The sequence below is a fragment of the Scyliorhinus torazame genome, chromosome 11, assembly GCF_047496885.1.
Source record: "Scyliorhinus torazame isolate Kashiwa2021f chromosome 11, sScyTor2.1, whole genome shotgun sequence".
NCBI lineage: Eukaryota > Metazoa > Chordata > Chondrichthyes > Carcharhiniformes > Scyliorhinidae > Scyliorhinus > Scyliorhinus torazame.
The window spans coordinates 123,063,804-123,084,747 of NC_092717.1; the positions used below are offsets into that span (position 1 = coordinate 123,063,804).

At 50.2% G+C, this 20,944-nt stretch overlaps 1 protein-coding gene across 9 annotated transcripts in view; it reads left to right on the forward strand.

Moving 5' to 3' along the window:
* The window catches only part of tox (thymocyte selection-associated high mobility group box), a 449,045-nt gene that overhangs the window by 276,986 nt on the left and 151,115 nt on the right, over positions 1 to 20,944 (forward strand). The gene's annotated exons all lie outside the window — the stretch shown is intronic.

Consider the following 20,944-nt stretch of genomic DNA (forward strand, 5'->3'; position numbering starts at 1 on the left):
AGTGAGCATTGTTAACCGTGCATGTCCACTACGGCATTGTGATCAATGCTACAACTTCCTCTTTCATGGCAGTGTAGTTGGTGGGCAGTGCTGGCGCAGAGGGACTTGCTGTTACCATCAGTTGGTGCAGCGGCGGTGGAGGAGTTGTTGGTGGAATGCAAAAAAAGTGGAAGGTGAGGGGAGCCAAACAACAAAGTTACCCTGGCTGGAAAAATTGTTTCCCTGGAGGATAGGATACGATTGATGAGAGGGATGGGGGTGGAAAGTGTGGGATGGGGATGGCATGTGTGGGACGGGAAGGATGGAATGGCATTGGATGGGAATAGCATAAGAGAAAGAAAGCATCAGAGGGCCGGATGAGATGATGGAATTGTTTAATGTGGCAAAATGATGGGACAATTACTTGATGCGTTATTCAAATGCATTTCTTTGTGCTAAAAATGAATATTCAATTGATTTGAATGTAAATGTTTTAGAAAAATTGTCAGATGCATTATAAAAAATAATCAGCATTGATTCTCTAGATGATTGTAGTCTATGTCCTCCAGAGATTCTGCAAAATCTGATTCCAGGAGGCATGCCATGCACAAAGTTAGAGTCAAGGGCCCGTATTTTCACAAAGCAGGAAGGGTTCTGCACCTTAGCCAAAATAGTGCCAGAACTTGAAATCCCCAAATCCACCCCTGAACCTGGCACCCACCATTTTCGCCAAAGGGAGTGTGATAGGAGCAGGACACAAGTTTTTTTTTTAAAAATCCACTGTTCACTGAGGCAGCTGCACATTGAAAAGTAAAGTTGCCTCAAATATAACCAATTTTGGAACCATGACATGTGGGCTTCAGACATTTGATGAAAAGATCTAAGCCTATCAGAGTTATTATGTGAGGTAGGAGCGGTTTTATACCCTTTGGCAGATGACAGGTACTCCTTTGGATGGTTAAGAGTAGACCCGAATGTTCATAAAAAGTAGATAAACTCCTTGGAACTGTCAAAATGTCAAGTCATTTGTATCCCATGCCCTTTAAATGTTGAAAAAAACAGACAGCCTGCAGTTGAAAAAATCGATGCTTACAATTTCAGTAGATATTGTTGACATAAGCCTGTACGCCATTGTTATATTATTAATTCTGCTTGACTGCTTCCACAACAAATCATTATCACAGTGGGGTGGGTTGTAAGTTTGCAGTTTGATTGACAGCTCCAAGTGGTCACAAGAAATAAGCTGTTTTTCATGTACAGCTATGAATACAGATGTGTGTTTTCAATAAGGAAAAGTTATAAGTGCTTGAAGGGATTGAAATGTACAGAATGGGCTTTTATCAATGAGAGTGTTTTTTCTAAATTAAGTTACTGTAATAGTTACTTAGAAATGTATTTTATTTCATCTCACCCTGGCTCCTGAAGTCTGCCATGGTGAATACCGTTTGAGTTGACATGGACGGTTTAAGAGCAGAGGGTGGTAAATGGGAGACATGGCACTATATTAGCATATGGTGTATTAAGGACCATGGGGTGTAGTTGAGGGGTGTATGTTGGCATGGAGGGTATGAGGGGTCATTGGGAGTGGGTAGATAGGCATAGGTTGGCATGGAGGGATGAGGGACACTGGAGGGCTTGAGGTGGCATGAGTGGAAAGGGACAAGGGAGTATGGGAGGCTGAATGGCAAGAAAGGTGGGGGAGAGAGGATTGTTTTTTGTTCTGTTGTTTTTATGACACCTGATGTAGGGGTGCGATTCAGCACCGCGTTGCACCTGGATGCGATGGGTGAATCCCGGGAGAAGTCCAAATTGGGCCGGGCCAATCGTGAATCACCTGACTCGTTACACATGGTATGATCTGGATCACACCTCAAATATAAACAGTATTTAAATATGCCGACGCCGCATTCCCCAGCCGCCCGAGAGTCACAGGCCGCACCAGCAAGGATTCAACCGGGCGGCTATTATTACTGGTTTCCACAAGCATGGACATGGCATGATGGCAACTTGTGAGGTCTCGGAGACCACTAGAGCTCCCAGGTAATCTGGGATAGAACATAGAACATAGAACATAGAACAATACAGCGCAGTACAGGCCCTTCGGCCCACGATGTTGCACCGAAACAAAAGCCATCTAACCTACACTATGCCATTATCATCCATATGTTTATCCAATAAACTTTTAAATGCCCTCAATGTTGGCGAGTTCACTACTGTAGCAGGTAGGGCATTCCACGGCCTCACTACTCTTTGCGTAAAGAACCTACCTCTGACCTCTGTCCTATATCTATTACCCCTCAGTTTAAAGTTATGTCCCCTCGTGCCAGCCATATCCATCCGCGGGAGAAGGCTCTCACTGTCCACCCTATCCAACCCCCTGATCATTTTGTATGCCTCTATTAAGTCTCCTCTTAACCTTCTTCTCTCCAACGAAAACAACCTCAAGTCCGTCAGCCTTTCCTCATAAGATTTTCCCTCCATACCAGGCAACATCCTGGTAAATCTCCTCTGCACCCGCTCCAAAGCCTCCACGTCCTTCCTATAATGCGGTGACCAGAACTGTACGCAATACTCCAAATGCGGCCGGACCAGAGTTCTGTACAGCTGCAACATGACCTCCCGACTCCGGAACTCAATCCCTCTACCAATAAAGGCCAACACTCCATAGGCCTTCTTCACAACCCTATCAACCTGGGTGGCAACTTTCAGGGATCTATGTACATGGACACCTAGATCCCTCTGCTCAGCCACACTTTCAAGAACTTTACCATTAGCCAAATATTCCGCATTCCTGTTATTCCTTCCAAAGTGAATCACCTCACACTTCTCTACATTAAACTCCATTTGCCACCTCTCAGCCCAGCTCTGCAGCTTATCTATATCCCTCTGTAACCTGCTACATCCTTCCACACTATCGACAACACCACCGACTTTAGTATCATCTGCAAATTTACTCACCCACCCTTCTGTGCCTTCCTCTAGGTCATTGATAAAAATGACAAACAGCAACGGCCCCAGAACAGATCCTTGTGGTACTCCACTTGTGACTGTACTCCATTCTGAACATTTCCCATCAACCACCACCCTCTGTCTTCTTTCAGCTAGCCAATTTCTGATCCACATCTCTAAATCACCCTTAATCCCCAGCCTCCGTATTTTTTGCAATAGCCTACCGTGGGGAACCTTACCAAACGCTTTGCTGAAATCCATATACACCACATCAACTGCTCTACCCTCGTCTACCTGTTCAGTCACCTTCTCAAAGAAAAGGGCAGGGTAGTACCTGCCATGGTGCCCGTTTACACTGCCAAGGGTCAGGCCTTGAGGGGGACGAGGCCCTTGAAATGAGGGGGAAGGGGGTGTGAAAGGGCCGCAGAAAGATTGTGGGGGTGAAGGAAGGAGAGTTCTGAAAGAGGGGCTGGAGACTAAGTGGAGTGGTGGTGGAGGGGGGAGGGGGGGGGGGGCGGGGGGATCCTCAATCTCACTTCGAGATCAGGCAGCCTTTCAAAATGGCACCTCAATCTCTGAGGAGCTGGTCTTGCTGGGGAGTTCAGCTCCCCAGTGCCAGAAAAATATCAGTGTGGCCTCGACCAGGGAGAAACTCCTCAAGACCCAATGAAACGGCTAAGTGCCGTTGAATAGCAGTTTCCACCTTGACATTGCAGCCGTCGCGAAACACCCCACCAAATACGATTGCGTTGAAATGCGCCCAAAGTCTCAGAGCACTGAAGCAGGCGTTTTAAACAGCCCACCTTTTCCCCTGGCTGCTTTTGTAGCTGCCTCCATACTGTTTCCAGTGGGCCCAACTCCAGTTCACACCCACCCTCCCCAGAACAATGGGGCGGAGGATGATGACGAGCTGTTCAGCAATGAGCTCTGGTGGTCCGCAACGCCTGAAAACGTCTGACTCCTGCCTTGGTATCACATACCACTGTCAACAAGGGTGATCCCTGCATGCATGTTAGCCATTCCATTTCACAGGCCCACAGTCCTCCTGGGGTCCAGGGAAGTGGGAGTGGTGATGGTAAGCAGTGACTGGTTACCCACTGGTTGGCCCTACCACACGGCACCCCAGTTTCTCTGGCCCAGGCCCCTGCCAACTCCAGGAGCAGCCACTGGGGGTGTCCCCACTGCTCTGGGGTCACTGGCAAGGGCTCCATCATTTCCTCCTCCCTCAGGGTTCCCAATGGACCTCAGGTTACTCCCTGGGACAGTGGTGCGGCCGGAATGAGCTCCGGGGGCTCCACCTGGTGCTGCTAGTCCTGGAGGCCAGCTGCTGTCTCAACCAGGATCTCCATGCTCGCAGCCATGGAGCCCAGGGACTGGGCCATCTCCCTCTGGGACTGGCTCAGTTCAGCCTGCACCAGGCCAATGCTCTCGACATCCGCAGCCATGGCCCGTTGTGATTGGGCCACACTCTGGAGCATCGCAGCAAAGTGCATGCGACCCTTGAACATGGCTGCCTGTTGATGCACTATCAATGACCACAAAGACGAGAGTAGTGGAATAATCGAGGTTTTATTGAGCAAAGATGTTGTGCCTCCTGTAGCTGGAACCAGAATGGCTGCAGCACCGGCGAGAACACACATTTATACGCCGCCTACTGGGCGGAGCCAGCAGGCAGGGATTTACCCAGGTACCTCAATTATACGTGTCTTACCCTAATATATATAATACTGCCAGTGGTGACTAACACATTCACCCCCTGTTAAAAAAAAAAGTCCGGCGGGGGTGGTGGAAAAAGAATTACAAGTTCAGTCTGTCGGGGGCCTTGACCCTCCTCCGTGATCGCCTCAGTCCTGGTGGTGATGTGGGCGCCGACGTGGTCACCTGCGACTCCGGGAGCGTGTTGTCCTCGTCTTCGTCACCCCTGAGTGAAACCAATGGGAGGACGGATCCTCCTGGGGTGGGGGCTGCGGTGAGGTTCGCTGGGGGGAGGGTGAGTGGCACAGGGGTGAATGAGGCAACCGGGGGGGGCGGTGTCAGGTCGGGGGCCGTGGGTGGGGATCCAGCGGGTGCCAGGTCCCGGAGGGAGACTGTGTCCTGGCGCCCGTCGGGGTGCGCCACGTCGGCGTACTGTGGGTTTGTGTGCAGGAGGTGGACTCTTTCGACAAAAGGGTCTGACTTATAGGTCCGCACATGCTTGCGAAGGTGGACGGGTCCAGGAACTGTCAGCCATGTTGGGAGCGAGACCCCGGAGGTGGACTTCCTGGGGAAGGCAGAGAGACGTTCATGAGGGATCTCGTTAGTCGCAGTGTAGAGGAGCAATCGGATGGAGTGGAGCGCATCGGGGAGGACCTCCTGCCAGCGGGAGACCAGGAGATTTTTAGACCGCAGGGCCAGCAGGACGGCCTCCCAGACCGCCCAGTTAGTCCTCTCCACCTGTCCATTTCCCCGGGGATTGTAGCTGGTCGTCCTGCTCGAGGCGATGCCCTTGCTGAGCAGGAACTGACGCAGCTCATCACTCATGAAGGAGGATCCCCGATCGCTGTGGATGTAGGTGGGGAACTGAACAGGGTGAAGATGCTGTGCCGGGATTTAATGACCGTGGCAGAAGCCATATCGGGGCATGGGATGGCGAAAGGGAACCGGCCACGTTCAGAAAGTACGTGTTGCGGTAGGTGGCGGGGAGGGGCCCTTTGAAGTCCACGCTGAGGCGCTCAAAGGGGCGGGAGGCGTTCACCAGGTGCGCTCGATCTTGCCGGTAGAAGTGCGGCTTGCATTCCGCGTAAACCTGGCAGTCTCTGGTGACAGTCCTGACCTCCTCAATGGAGTAGGGCAGGTTGCAGGCCTTGATGAAATGGAAGAACCGAGTGACCCCCGGGTGGCAGAGGTCATAGTGGAGAGCCCAGAGTCAGTCCACTTGTGCGCTGGCACATGTACCACGGGATAGGGCGTCAGGGGGCTCGTTTAGCTTCCCCAGGCGATACAAAATCTCGTAATTATAGGTGGAGAGCTCGATCCTCCACCTCAAGATCTTGCCGTTTTTGATCTTGCCCCGCTGTGTATTATTAAACATGAAGGCAACCGACCGTTGGTCAGTGAGGAGAGTGAATCTCCTGCTGGCCAGGTAATGCCTCCAATGTCGCACAGCTTCCACAATGGCTTGGGCCTCCTTTTCGACCGAGGAGTGCCGGATTTCGGAGGCATGGCGGGTGCGGGAAAAGTAGGCCACGGGCCTGCTCGCCTGGTTGAGGGTGGCGGCCAGAGCTACGTCCGATACATCGCTCTTGACCTGAAAGGGGAGGGACTCGTCGACCGCGTGCATCGTGGCCTTGGCGATGTCTGCCTTGATGCGGTTGAGGGTCTGGCGGGCCTCAGCCGTCAGGGGAAAAACTGTGGACTGAATGAGTGGGCGGGCCTTGTCTGCATAATTAGGGACCCACTGGCCATAGTAGGAGAAAAACCCCAGGCATCGTTTCAGGGCCTTGGGGCAGTGGGGGAGGGGGAGTTCCACGAGGGAGCGCATGCGGTCAGGGTCGGGCCCTAGAACCCCATTTTCCACGACATAGTCAAGGATGGCTAAACGGTTGGTGCGGAACTTGCATTTCTCCTTATTGTACGTTAGGTTAAGGAGTTTGGTGGTCTGGAGGAATTTTTGGAGTTTAGCGTCGTGGTCCTGCTGATCGTGGCCGCAGATGGTGACGTTATCTAGGTACGGGAAGGTGGCCCACAGTCCGTACCGGTCAATCATTCGGTCCGTCTCATGTTGGAAGACTGAGACCCCATTAGTGACACCGAAGGGAACCCTAAGGAAGTGATAGAGGCGGCCATCTGCTTCAAACGCAGTGTATTGGTGGTCCTCCGGGCGGATGGGGAGCTGGTGGTAGGCGGAATTTAGGTCCACTGTGGAAAAGACCCGATACTGCGCAATCTGATTGACCATGTCAGATATACGTGGGAGGGGGTACCCGTCGAGCTGCGTGTACCAATTGATGGTCTGACTGTAGTCATTGACCATCCTGTGCTTCTCCCCAGTCTTAATACTACCACTTGAGCTCTCCAGGGGCTGTTCCTGGCCTCTATGATGCCATCCCGCAGAAGCCGTTGGACCTCCGACCTGATGAAGGTCCTGTCCTGGGCATTGTACCGTCTGCTCCTGGTGGCGATGGGTTTGCAATCCGGGGTGAGGTTCGCAAACAAGGAAGGTGGATCGACCTTAAGGGTCGTGAGGCCGCATACGGTGAGAGGTGGTAAGGGTCCGCCGAATTTTAAAGTTAAGCTTTGGAGGTGGCACTGGAAGTCCAGGCCGAGTAACAGGGCAGCGCAGAGGTGGGGGAGGATGTAGAGCCGGAAGTTGCTAAACTCTATGCCTTGGACGCTGAGGGTCGCGGTGCAGTACCCCCGGATTTCCACGGAATAGGATCTAGGGAGGCTAGGGAGATTTTCTGGGTAACGGGGTGTACCGCAAGGGAGCAGCGCCTTATCGTTGTGGGGTGGATGAAGCTCGCTGTGCTCCCCGAGTCAAAAAGGCAGGTCGTCTCGTGCCCATCGATTTTCACCGTCGTTGTTGCGGTCACAAAGTTGTGGGGCCGGAACTGATCCAAGGTGATCGAAGCGAGCTACGGCAGATGCTGGGAGGTCCCGGGCTGGTCAGCAGTGGTGGAGGTAGCGGCAGGCAATTAACGGCCAGGCGTGCAGGGGTCCTGAGGCGCCGTGCAAAATGTTGCCGAAGGTGGCGGCACCCACGAGCGCACATGGCGGGCGGCATCAAAGATGGCGGCACCCATGGGCCGCACGTGGCCTGTGGAGAAGAAGATGGCGGCGCCCATGGGCCACACGTGGCTTGCGAGGAGGAAAATGCCAGCGCCCCTGGGTCGCAAGTGGGGATGTGCAGGAACGCCGGGCCTGGAAACAGCGGCGTCCGACCGGGCCCGCAAAAATAGCACTTGGGGCCCCCCAGGGTTGGCTGGCTGTCGCCCGGCACAGGCTTGTGGTGAGCTGGAGTTGGCAGCTGGTGGGGTCCACGATGCCCACGAGGGTGCCACGCGGTCAGGGACGTACGACTGGACGTTACAGGAGGCCACTTCTAACGAGTTCGCGAGCTGCCTAGTTCCCGCAAGATCAAGCGTACCCCCTTCCAGTAGGTGCTGGCGGACGTACGCAGACCTTATGCCCGGAACAAAGGGCGTCTCGGATTAAAAGTTCTGTGTGCTGGACTGCCGAAACTGCCTGGCAGTCACAGTTCCTCCCCAGGATGTGCAGGGCACACCAGAAATCGTCCACAGCCTCACCGGGGTGTTGCTGTCTCGTGGACAGGAGGTGTCTGGCATATAGTTGGTTGACTGGCCAAACGTAATGTCTCCTCAGGAGCTCCATCGCTTCGGGGTAAGTGGGCGCAGCCCGGATGAGAGGAAAAATGTCAGGGCTCACCCGTGAATAAAGGACTTGAAGCTTCTGTGCGTCCGAGGGTTCCTCAGCCCTGTTACTCGGCCTGGACTTCCAGTGCCACCTCAGTTCAGAGGTAACTTTCGAAGCAGTCTGGCCAGTGGTCAAAAGCGGACGTAGCGTTTGCTGCTTGCGGGCTCAGCTGCAGGCGATCAGGCTTGATACGAAGATCCATCATTTTAAAAATCTTTGCTCAATAAATTGATGCATTTTTAAAATCTTTGCTCAATAAATTGATGCACTATCAATTACCACAAAGACAAGAGTAGTGGAATAATCGAGGCTTTATTGAGAAAAGATGTCGTGCCTCCTGTAGCTGGAACCAGAATGGCTGCAGCACCGGTGAGCACACACATTTATACGCTGCCTACTGGGCGGAGCCAGCAGGCAGGGATTTACCCATGTACCTCTATTATACGTGTCTTACCATAATACATATAATACTGCTAGAGGTGACTACCACACCTGTGAAATGGCCCCCCTGTTCTGTGCCTCAGACACTGCCTGCAGACTCTCCCCCAGGCCTTGGACATCCTGACCCGTGGCTGAAACCTTCACACCCAAGGCCTCCATCACGGATGCAGTGTTGGCCTGGGTGGCACACATTGTCGACACCTCCTGCTCCTACAAGCAGTTGAGCAGTTGGACTCCTCCAGCTGCACCTGCAAGCACTAGATGGTGGCTGACACCCTCATGTCTCGGCTCTGCGCCTACATCTCCAGCATTGATGGGACCGCCCTTTCCAGAAACGCAAGACTTGCGTGTATGGTAGCTAGTCCCTGGCGTTGGGTCGCCCGCCGACCATCCGCCCTCTCCGTGGTTCCTACCTCCACCTGATGCACCGTCGCATGTGCGTGGTGTGCACTAGATAGTGTCCCAGGAGCCTCTTCACTAAAGTGCCCAACTGAGGTGAGTGTCTCTGGGATGGCGGAGGGCGTCGGTGACAGCAGTGCCGAGAAGTTGGTGTCGTTCCCGGACACCGGGCTGCCGCGGGTTTGCGGCTGGGGGCGGAGAACACCAATCGGTTCCTCATCGTCTGGTGGTGACCCTGCAAGGCAAGAGTCAAGATGCAAGTTAAATCATGGATGGGGCATGGGGAGGGAGGGATGACTCACGTAACATAGGGACATAGTAAAGCATTGGGGGCTCACTTCAATGTCTCATGCTGACCTCCGTCTCTGCAACTGCCCGCTCTCCCACCCTGCCAACGAGGTCCAACGCCCTCTCTCCACGACGGTCTTCTCCTGCTCCCTGCGGTTGTGGGCTGCCTTCTCCTGGAGGGACAGATAATGCACAGTTTGAGACACGAGCAGCACAGACGTTCCGAGGTGGGTGGCCTGTGTGTTCGGGACACCCGGCCATGATGGATAGTACGGGTGTTGGCATGTGGTGCAGGGTGGGGTACAAGAGGGCCACTAGCAGGTGAGGTACAGTCGCCCTCTGGGTGGGTGTGTGTGTGGGCTGAGAGGTGTGGGGTGGACTTGTGTTGGACGGGGGTGGTGCCAGCGGCATGGAGCTGGTGACTCACCGTGTCTGGCCAACCTTTAGTAAAGGCAATGGAGTCTATCAACTAAAAATAACGTACTGGTTTATTCACAACAGAAAAGTATACACACAGGACCCATTAGACTTCACCGATCCTTTCTCTCTGGAGGCCTATTCTAGCCAGGCCGACTTTATATACAACAATCCCCACCTTGTAGTTAACAGGAGAGTGCCTTTCATCAAACCTTTCCCCTGTGCCTCGTGCAGGATATTACATTACCCTAACCCAGCACTGCCTGATGGGGGCAGCATGGGGGGGCGTGGGATATGGGTTTGTGGGATGGGGGCGATGCTAGGGGCATGGAGGTGCTAACTCATCCTGGCCGCCCTGAGAAGTGACCAAATGATAGGGCGGGGATTGGATCTGTGTAGGGTGCTCTTTCAAATGGTCGGTACAAACTCGATGGGATGAATGGTCTCTTTCTGCACTTTAGGGATTCTATGATTCTATGGTAATGTCAACTGGACTTGGGTACAGGTGGCAGAGGCTGGGAGTGCAATGGGCCCCAGCGCTCCACCGGCATTCACACACGCCCGTGGCATTCCCAATGGCATCAGTTGGCCACAATGAGAAATCCCATTGGCCGGCTGCCGAAATGGAGGATCCCGCTGCCAGCGAGGGCTCACTGGCAGGAAAACGCAGCTGGCAGACCGGAGAATCCTGCCCCCTGTATTTAAAGAATAGGGCTGGGTTCTGCCTCATGCCGCGGCACATTTCTGGTTCAGCACTCCAGCGGGATGCTCCATTTCACTGGCTGGTCAATGGGGTTTCCCATTGTGGGGCAGCCCCACGCTGTCGGGAAACCCCCGGGCTGCCGACAAAATAGAGCATCGGGAAGGCGGAGAATCCAGCCCGTAATGTTGCAATAAGGATTCTGATTGACTGCAACTGTTTTGCAAATCTCTGCTTTTTTGAGAATAATATTCATTAAATTAAGATGTAAAACTCTGTTTTTGGGGGATGTGGTTGGGGGGGCGGATTTATCACCACGTTTTGAAACATGGTCTCCTATGTTTGAAATCAGTGGTATACTGTTTGAACTTTAATACTCATGCCGGGTCAATTTCCTTTTGCTCCAGACTTGTCTACTGTACGTGACTATGGGTGGAATTTTCCGATCACACCCGCCCTGGGACTGGAAATTCCGGCTCAATGCCAATGGACCTTTTGCATGACCGTTCAATTCTCCGTCCTACCAGCGACAGGCGGGACCGAGAGATTTCTGCCTGTGTCATTGTACACTAAATTATAATTTATAAAATCATCATTCTTTATATGTAGGTTAAATACCTTTGAAAGAGTAGTCATGGAAGCTATAGTGGTGGAGAGTAATATGCAAACATGTAGTTTCAGTTGTGGTTCGTATGGGAAGGAATTTTGTCACTATGAAGCATTTGGGGCTTAATTTCATCCATTTCAAACCAGCAGGGTTGGAGTCTTATGCTACAAATGGGAAGCAACAAATGTGCTTACATTAAGCACTATTTTCATGAGTTTAAGTTTTCCTGTATATTGTTACTGTATTTGAACATTATAATTTTTATCAAAACATAGAAACAGAATATTTACAGAACAGGAGGAGGCCATTCAACCCACTGTTTTTGCGCCAGTTGTAAAAGGAGAGAACCAACCTACTCACGCTTTCCAGCACTTGGTCCATAACTCTGGAAGTTACAGCATTTCAAATGTATCAACACAATATCAAATTAATATGATCCAAATTAATAAAAAGGAAATGCCAGAGGAATCAGTTGTAAGACAAAAAGAGAAGCTATAAAACGTACTTAAAAATAAAATGTAGCTTGAAAGTCTGGTGGCATCACAGTGATGGTATTGCCAATCGTGCAAAAGAAATATCTTTGTGGACTGAATATGAAAGAAGCACATGCCCTCAGCTACATGACCAAGTCTATTAACAGTGTGGCAATTCCTTTGGCATTTTGCAGTGGTGACTTAAAATATTACACCACTTATTGCCTGCACATCATTTTGCAGGCCGTGTGTGCTTGTTTGGATTTTGAAAAAAACATTTTGCAACATTCTGGAGTTTATTTTGTGAGATTTGATTCCGCTGGTGGAGTCCAACAGGAAAGAATTGTAAAAAAATGATTCACGTTTGATTTCAACAGAAAGAACTGCTCAGGGATTTTGGGTGGCAAGGTGGCGCAGTGGTTAGCACTGCTGCCTCACAGTGCTGAGGACCCGAGATCGATGTCAGCCCCGGGTCACTGTCCGTGTTGAGTTTCACATTCTCCCCATGGCTGCATGAGTCTCACCCCCACAACCCAAAGATGAGTAGCGTAGGTGGATTGGCCACACTAAATTGCCCCTTAATTTGAATTTTTTTTAAAAAGAGCTGCTCGGGCGTTTTAATTGAAGAGAAAAAAGTATATATTTAGTGTGGCTGGAAAGCATTGTAATTGTTAATAGATTAAAAGGAATTCTGCGTGTGAAACTGTAGAAAAGGCAACATGATTTCAGAAGAGGGTAGCGATCTGGATATGTTGGTCTGATCTTCTTGCTAAAGTAATGCTTGAAACCTGCTGGAGAATGTATAGTCTTCCATATGAATTACTTGAGTGAAATGACAGAGTGTATTGTAGCCAAATTTGCTAATAAAAGAAAGGTAGGTAGGAAAGCAAGTTGTGAGAAGGATATAAAGAGTGTGCAAAAGGATGTAGATTGAGTAAGTGAGTAGGCAAAAAATTGGCAGATGAGTATAATGTGAGAAAATGTGAGGTTATCAACTTCCGTAGGAAGAATTGAAAGGCAAAATGGTATTTGGATGGAGAGAAACTAGAGAATGCTACAGTACAGAAGGATCTAGGTGACCTTGTACATCAAACACAAAAAGTTAGCATGCAAGTAATTAGGAAAACAAATGGCCTTTATTGCAATGGGGATGGTAAATTAACGTCAGGAAGTCTTTCTACAATGGTACAGGGTATTGGTGAGACAGCATAGAGTTCTTTGTACATTTTTGGGCGTAGGACCCTTCTCTGCCTATAGACTTGGGTACGTTCGCTACCAGCTAACCTATGGACCTAGCCCTACCACTAATGTTGGTGAGGCACTCAGCACATGGTCTATGTCTGAGTGTCACGGTGCAAGCTCTGTGTCCCGAGCTGTCTCCTACCAGAATGAGCGGGAACTCACGTGTTCCCCCTTTTATAGTGCGTGTGCTCTTACTAGTGATTGGCTGCGATGTTGTGTGTGTGCTGGTTGGTCCAAATGCCTGTCCATCAGTGTGTGTGTGATTGCACCATGATATGCTGATCTGGATAGCATGACAGTTAGCACAGGTGCTTCACAGCTCCAGGGTCCCATTGGATCACTGTGTGTGCGGAGACTGCACGTTCTCCCCGTGTCTGCGTGGGTTTCCTCCGGGTGCTCCGGTTTCCTCCCACAGTCCAAAGATGTGCAGGTTAGGTGGATTGGCCTGCTAAATTTCCCTTAGTGTCCAAAAAGGTTATGTTGGATTACTGGGATACGGGGATAGGGTGAAGGTGTGGGCTTGGGTAGAGTGCTCTTTCCAAGGGCCGGTGCAGACTCGATGGTCCGAATGGCCTCCTTCTGCACTGTAAAATTCTATGATTCTATGATATTCACAGGACTGTGACAGGATAGGTCCACGCTGAGCCCCAGGCCGATAATGTGTCTCTAGAGTATTCTTATCTGATGGAAATTCCAGGGTCTACGCGCACCTTGACATGGACAATTGTGGAGTACATCGACGCTATGATTGCTGTAGCAGACATGTGCGTGCTTGGCTTCATCCATGGAGAGACTGATGTCCCACATAAAGAGTCTGATGTAGCAAAGCACACAGTGGATGCCGGAGGTATAAACAGACCTGCATGCCATCACTTTGTCCATATGCTCTACTGCAGCTGTGGAAAAGCAAGGTGGGACAAGATGCCTGCAGTCTGTACCAAGTTATCCCACTCCTCAGGTCAGCAAAGAGGTACAAGTGTGCCTTGCAAGAAAGAAGGATGGTTGCTTTCTGCATCTAGGGTCTCCTATCAAGGCCCTCCTGGTGTGGACAGTAGCTCCTCAGCCCCTTTGTAAAACAAGTGCCTCCTTTATGTGTGGTCAACCTCAAAGGAGCCCACCGGGGATCAGCAAAGGCAGGTGGGTGCCTTTCACCAACGTCTAGCCATGTCTATGACAGGATACACTGCTGCCTGACACGAATGCCACTGACAGGCTGGTCATTCCATCTCCACCGAATGGCCCCTCTTGTGTTGCCACAGGGGAAAGAGGTCTGGAGCACTCAATTTGGCGGACTGAACAAGGTTATTGATGTGCTTGTGGTGTTGAGGATTGGGTTCTCCGGGTGATCCCACGGCTGCTGAACCTCCTGTGTCATTTCCGTGCAGGATTGCTTGGTCAGTCGGCCGATCTAGTCCTCCCATCCCTGGGGAAAAGGACCTGCTGCCTTGGCCTTGCAGCCTGCAGGAAAACCTACAGGGAGACAGCACTGAACTATGGGGGTCACTCAGTCTTCTTTCTGCCATTTTGGAAGCAGGGTCGCTTATTTTCTTATTCTTCCAGAGAGTCGCCTTTACATTCAATGATGGCAGCCTTTTAAATAGGCACCAGCACCAGCCACAGCATCACCTGACACCACCTCTGTTTGTGGAATCTTGCTGTACATAAAAATGGCTCCTGCATTTGCTTAAATAACAACAGCCACTGTTTTCACAGTTTGCAAGGCAATTATGAATGAGACCCTGAGTTTTACCCATTGCAACATCCAATTATTTCTCAGATACTTCCACGGTTTTGTCCCCTCTACTCTAACTGGAAATCCATTCCATGTATTGATTCTGGTTTTGTGAAGAAAAGCTTCCTGAAATCAGTCCTAAGTGTACTTCTTGCTAATTTGAACCTCTGCCTGCTTATCCTAGTCTTCTAATTTATTTCAAATGAATTTGTCAGATTTACCTTTTCCATATTGTTTGGCAGCTTAAATAGCAGTGTAGCATCGCCTCTCAAATGCCTGCTTTCAAGACTACAAAGTCCAACTTTCTCTCGTCTGTCATGATATTCAGATAAACACCATGGTGCAAACACACATACACGCTGATGGACAGATCAACGGACCAATCAACACACACGGAACATCACAGCCAATCACAAGCAAGGGCACACGCACTATAAAACGAGGAACACCACAGTTCCCGCTCATTCCAGCAGGAGACAGCTCAGGGCACAGAGCTCACAGCAAGCCACTCAGACATACACCATGTGCTGAGTGCCTCTCCAAGATAGTGTTAGGGCTGGGTCCACAGGTTAAAGGGTAGTGAACGAACCACAGTACAAGTTTACAGATGTTGTTATTAATAGTAATAAAACAGAATTGTACCATCTGCAACTGTGTTGGTCGTCGGTGTAGCAGAACACCCAACACGACATAGTACCAGGATTGGAACCCAGCAACTGTGAGACCTACCTACACATCTTCAGGAATCCGCCATCCTGCGCCATGGATACCATCAGCCCGCCGCAGCCGCTCCAAGCCGCTGGAAACCTCGGCATCAACTGGAAGCTGTTTAAACAGCACTTCCAGTTCTTCCTAGAAGCCACAGACAGGGAGAATGCTTCGGACACCAGGAAAATCACCCTCCTCCTCTCCACGGCAGGGCAACACGCTATCCACATCTACAACTCCCTGGTGTTCGCGGAAGGTGAGGACAAGACGAAGTACAAGACGGTCCTTCTTAAACTCGAGCAACACTTCAGCGTCGAGGTAAATGAGAGCTTCGAGAGGTACCTCTTCCAGCAGCGCCTGCAGGGTAAGGACAAGCCTTTTCACTCTTTCCTTACACACCTCCGTATCCACACGCAGTTCTGCGGTTACAAGGCCACCTCTGATTCCATGATTCGGGACCAGAAAGATTTTGGGGTCACCTCGGGCACCCTACACCAGCAGCTCCTCAAAATTAAAAGCCTCACCCTAGCCACCGCCATCGAAGCCTGCGTCCTCCATGAAAACGCGACTAGCCGCTACTCCCAATTCCAGGCGGCCGAATCGGCACAGCAGGGGTCCTACGCGGCCGAATCGGCATGGCAGGGGTCCTACGAGGCCGAGCGGGTCCAGGCGATCGAATTCCTCCCGGCACGCGGCCCGGACGAGGGCGGCCATTTTGCGCGCTTTCCTCCCGCGCTTGTACGCGCCAAAAGAGACGTTGACGCAGAGGGACGTGACGTGCAGGCGCGCTCTAGGCAGGACCGAACTGCGCATGCGCGATGGCGCAACGAACGCCATGACGTCACGACGTGTGGCAACTGTGGATCCACACATTTAAAGCGGCAATGTCCAGCAAAGAACAGACAATGCCTCCGCTGTGGCAAGATGGGCCACTACGCTGCCTGCTGTCAAGCAGCTCAACCTGCCAACGCTCCCCAATTCCGCCACCCTCGCAGGGACGTGTGGACCATTCAGCCTCCATACACGGAGCCATACCCTGACGATATACAGACCGGTGATACAGATGACCGGGAAGTCTTCCGTGTTGCGGTCATTGACAGGAACCAGATGTCCCCAAGCAGGACCCACCAGCCGATGCCAGTGAACAGTGTCAATCCAGGTGATGAATGGTGTGCCACCCTAACGGTCAACCCGAATTCGTCACCCACCTACTAAGCTGGACTTATGAGCCTGTTTGAACATTGGACTCACTAAAGTTTTATGCCACAATGTTAATATGTTTCTCTTTTTGTCGTTACAGAAGTTTGTTTTGATGCTTGATGTTTACACTTGTTTTGTTATGGTACAACCTTGTTGTTATGTTGCACCTGACACCTTCCTATGTATATAGTTTAGCCTCATGTACATGTTGTAGATATTGCACACATACATTCAGCTGCGCTCAGTACACATCTATATTTATTAACACATAGGCACATATTTTTGTAAAAAAGGGGGGGATGTCATGATATTTAGATAAACATCATGGTGCAAACACACATACACACTGATGGACAGATCAACGGACCAATCAACACACACGCAACATCACAGCCAATCACAAGCAAGGGCACACGCTCTATAAAACGGGGAACACCACAGTTCCCGCTCATTCCAGCAGGAGACAGCTCAGGGCACAGAGCTCACAGCAAGCCACTCAGACATTCACCATGTGCTGAGTGCCTCTCCAAGATAGTGTTAGGGCTGGGTCCACAGGTTAAAGGGTAATGAACGAACCACAGTAACAAGTTTACAGATGTTGTTATTAGATAGTAATAAAACAGAGTTGTACCATCTGCAACCGTGTTGGTTCATCTGTGTAGCAGAGCACCCAAGACGACATCGTCTTTCCTCAAAACTGAGACCACTGACACCAGGGCCCGGATGTTAGAAGAGAGAAAGAGCCTGGAAGGAGCATTAGAGGGTTTTTTATTGGTTTTCTCCAGATTTCCTGTCTGACACCCAAAGTGATAGCTACCAAATTGCACAGGCGAGTGATGACTGCAGGTTCAGACATTGAAGAAGAGATCACAGGGACATCTGTAGTTCATGATTGCAGAAGGATAGGAAGGAATTGGGATCAGAGGTCATGGAGGTGATCCAGGTAGGTGGAGGGAAGGGGATTGCTCCTGTTCTTCATGGCCCACAAGCAATGCTGTAAAAACACTTAACCTTTTGGATCTAGTACTTTTGCTTCCTTTTATCCACCAAGGTTTCTGAAGCCAGGAACTCTGAGATTCAATTTTGATTAAAAATAGAACAAAGGTCCTCCCCTCCAACAATGCCACAGGCCTCGATTTCATTGATCCTGAAACGGGAGAAGGATCCGGAGCAATGCGGGTCATATAGACCGATTTCTCTACTGAATGTGGATGCCAAACTGCTGGCTAAGATACTGGCCACAAGGATAGAGGACTGTGTCACGGGGGTGATAGGGGAAGACCAGACGGGATTTGTTAAGGGCAGGCAACTCAAGGCCAATGTTCGAAGGCTTCTAAATGTTATTATGATGCCCTCAGAAGGAGAGGAGGCGGAGGTGGTGGTAGCGATGGATGCAGAGAATGCTTTTGATCGAGTGGAGTGGAATTACCTGTGGGAGGAGCTGGGAAGGTTTGGGTTTGGTGAGGGCTTTATTTACTGGGTGCAGTTGCTCTATCAGGCACCAGTAGCGAGTGTGCATACAAACCGGCTGAGGTCGGGGTATTTTGAACTCCACCGAGGGCCAAGGCAAGGGTGCCCCCTCTCCCCGTTACTGTTTGCTGGAGGCGGCGTCATGTAAAGACACCAGTCTGGGAGCATTGGTAACGGCATCTCTGCCGTTCTCGCCAGCCCGATACTCCACAAGTCCGGTGGTAGTGGCGGCTCTGAGGACCTGGGGGCAATGGAGGAGATATAAGAGAGTGGAGGGAGCATCGATTTCGACCCCGATTTATAATAACCACAGGTTTGTACCGGGTAGGCTAGATGGCGGGTTCCAGAGTTGGCAGAGGGCAGGAATTGGAAGGATGTGGGATCTATTTATAGACGGGAGCTTTCCCAGCTTGAAAGCTTTGGAGGATAAATTTTAATTGCCAGCACGGAATGGTTTTAGGTATTTGCAGGTGAGAGACTTCCTGAGAAAACAGATGCCGGCCTTTCCGCTGCTGCCGCCACGGGGGATAGAGGATAGAGTAGTTTCCAGTACCTGGGTGGGAGAGGGGAAAGTATCGGATATTTACCAGGAGCTTTCGGAGGCAGAGGAAACTCCGGAGGACGAGCTAGGAGGAGAGATAGAAGCGGGGTTATGGGCGGATGCCCTAAGCAGGGTTAATACCTCCTCATCATGCGCCAAGTTTAGCCTGATACAATTCAAGGTAGTCCACCGGGCACACATGACAACGGCTAGGATGAGCAACTTCTTCGGGGTTGAGGATAGGCGTGCGAGGTGCGCGTGAAGCCCAGCAAATCATGTCCACATGTTTTGGGCATGCCCGAAGCTTAGAGGGTTTTGGCATGATTTTGCTAAGGCAATGTCCACGGAACTAAAAACACGGGTGGTGCCGAGTCCGGAGCTAGCGATCTTTGGAGTGTTGGTAGATCCAGGAGTTCAGGGGGCGAAAGAGGCCGACGTCTTGGCCTTTGCCTCCCTGGTAGCCCGGAGATGGATCTTGTTAATGTGGAGGGACTCGAAGTCCCCGAGTGTAGAGACCTGGGTCAGTGACATGGCTGGGTTTCTCAGTCTCGAGAAAAGAAAGTTTACCTTAAGAGGGTCAATGTTTGGGTTCTCCCGGAGGTGGCAGCCATTCGTCGACTTTCTCGGGGAAAATTAAAATGTCAGCAGATGCAGTATTCCAAAGGGGGGGGGGGTGGATTGAGCTGCTTGAAGCTTGGGCTGGGGGGGAAATGTTTATTTTACCATGTTGATGTCATTGTTTATGTTACTGTTTTTAAAAATTTCAAATACCGTAATAAAATATTATTTTTTTAAAAATAGAACAACGAACATTACAAAACAGGAACGGGGCCTTCGTCCCACCAAGCTTGCACCGATCCAGATTCCTTATTTAGACCTACTACTTATTGCCCAAATGATCTGTATCCCTCCATTCCCCGCCATATTTTTGTCCATCAAGATACATCTTAAATGTTTCTATCATGCCTGCCTCTACCACCTCCACTGGCAACACGTTCCAGGCACCCACCACCCTCTGCGTGAAAGCGTTTCCTCGCATATCTCCCCTAAACTTTCCCCCTCTCACCTTGAACCTGTGTCTCCTTGTAATTGGGTCTTCCACCCTGGGGAAAAGCTTCTGACTATTCACCCTGTCTATACCTCTCGTAATTTTGTAGACCTCAATCAGGTCTCCCTCCAGCCTCCGGTTTTCCTCATAGTTAACACCCTCCAGGCCAGGCAACATCCTGGTAAACCTTCTTTGCACTCTCTCCAAAGCATCCATGTTAGTGTGATATTGTTAGTGTGGCAACCAGAACTGCATGCAATATTCCAAATGTGGCCTAACTAAAGTTTTATACAACTGTAACATGACCTGCCAAATCTTGTACTCCATGCCGGGCCGATAAAGGCAAGCATGCTGTATGCCTTCTTGACCACCTTATCCACCTGCATTGCTACTTTTCAGTTAAACCTGAGACAATGGAAGAACTCAGCTTTATGAAAAGCTTTCCTTGACCAGTCTGCCTCCTGAAAATACATTGAGCGCTCCCCCCTTCTGCCTCCTGTAAAAATGGAAGCAGGCAAGCTCAAGCAGTGGTGGGGGGGGGGGGGGGGGGGGGGGGGGCAACACTTGCATGACAAAAAAACTGGAGACAGTACACTATATACTTTGGTCCTACTGCCTCTGCGTTGTAATCTATTATTTTGCCTTCTGAATTCAACGGTCTGTTGATTGATGCTTGCATCTCTGCATCAAATAATTCATAGTATGCGGAGTGCATTGAGGTGTTTCTAAGAGGTGGTATAATATAGAGCTTTTTTCACCGCTGGCTCAACCTGAAGCACTTCCTGGTGATATGGTTCACTCACTCACTGCCACTAACTAACTAAGTGACCTCTTGTTCGGTAGAGACATTCATTGTTATGCATACATTAAAAAATGAGGCAGTCACGCTGCTTGGCACAATGAAGGTGATTTGCATTATATACCCCACAGCCTTCATTTGTCTTTGTATATTTCTTGCTCCAGCCAATGATAGTTTTAAATCATTTTTTGAAACCCTTCTAATTCTCAGTGATTTGAAATAAACTGTAATTAACATTCGGTGTTTCTATTTAAAGAAAATAATAAACTCCTTAAGTTTCCAATTAACATTTCAAGTTGTTGTTTTAGATACTTTAGTCCAGATTACAGAATTGTTTGGTTTGGCATGGAGAGGGGCAGATTTGGATTCATCAGATGTACAACTCAATCTCCCATTCTGGCTGAGTTGAGCGCTTGTATATCTTCCAAAATGAAATGATAAATTCTCCTTGATACCAATTGTCTACCCTGGTGACTAGAAACACCAGAGTGAGTTACATTTATCCCGTGGACAATATTATGGTGGAGGTTGATTTTGCC